The sequence below is a fragment of the Cynara cardunculus genome (assembly GCF_001531365.2).
Source record: "Cynara cardunculus var. scolymus isolate 2C chromosome LG 1, CcrdV1, whole genome shotgun sequence".
NCBI lineage: Eukaryota > Viridiplantae > Streptophyta > Magnoliopsida > Asterales > Asteraceae > Cynara > Cynara cardunculus.
Genome location: NC_037528.1, coordinates 40,348,508 through 40,349,379, shown reverse-complemented (window position 1 = coordinate 40,349,379; position 872 = coordinate 40,348,508).

Sequence of the window (872 nt, the reverse complement as noted above, 5' to 3'; positions counted from 1 at the left end):
TTTTGGAATTTTGACTAAGTGTTGAAAACCTCCGATTTGAGATTTTTATATCAAATTGATTTTTGTGCTTTATCCGTATTTCATTTTGCATAATCCGTGTGATTTGTGAATATTTTGTTAAAACCTGGTTAAGTGTTTGAGCGATATAAGTTTGCTTGTTGTCTGGACTTCTAATCCGGATAACTTGTTGTATATTCTATCTTGTTGACCGAACTTTCAATCCGGATAAACTTTACCGGATTACTAATCCGGATAAGTGTGTGTGTGCATAATTTGTACTAAGTGTTGAATGAGTGCAAAATTTTGTTTACATATTATCAGATATATTTTTGTAAACTGATTCTTTAATTCAAACTTTGAACTGCAGTTGATCCTAATTCATACAATTTGATACGATGAGTTCACGAGAAGCAATGGCTATTGGTACTGATACCAAGCCACCTGTTCTGTTTCGTGGTGACTATAATAAGTGGAGAGACAGATTCCTGAATTTTATTGAGAGATTGAAAGAAGGAGATTTAATCATGAAATCTTTAATGGAAGGTCCTACTGAATTCTTCATAGAAGTAGAAGCTGATTTAGTAGCAGGCTTACCTGCACAGAAAGTTCCTAAACTAAAGCAACATTATTCACCTGCAGAAAAGGAGAGAGCTCATGCTGATGTGTTGTTCAAATCTTATATGATGCAAGCACTGACTAATGATATTTACACCAGTGTTGCCAGTCATAAATCATCAGGTCACAGCATGTGGGTTCAAATCGAAAAGATAATGATGGGTTCGAAAGTAGGAACTCAGTTGAAAATCACTAATTGTATTTTAGCATATGAAAAATTCAAGGCTAAAGAAGGTGAAAGTCTTGATGATGTTTAC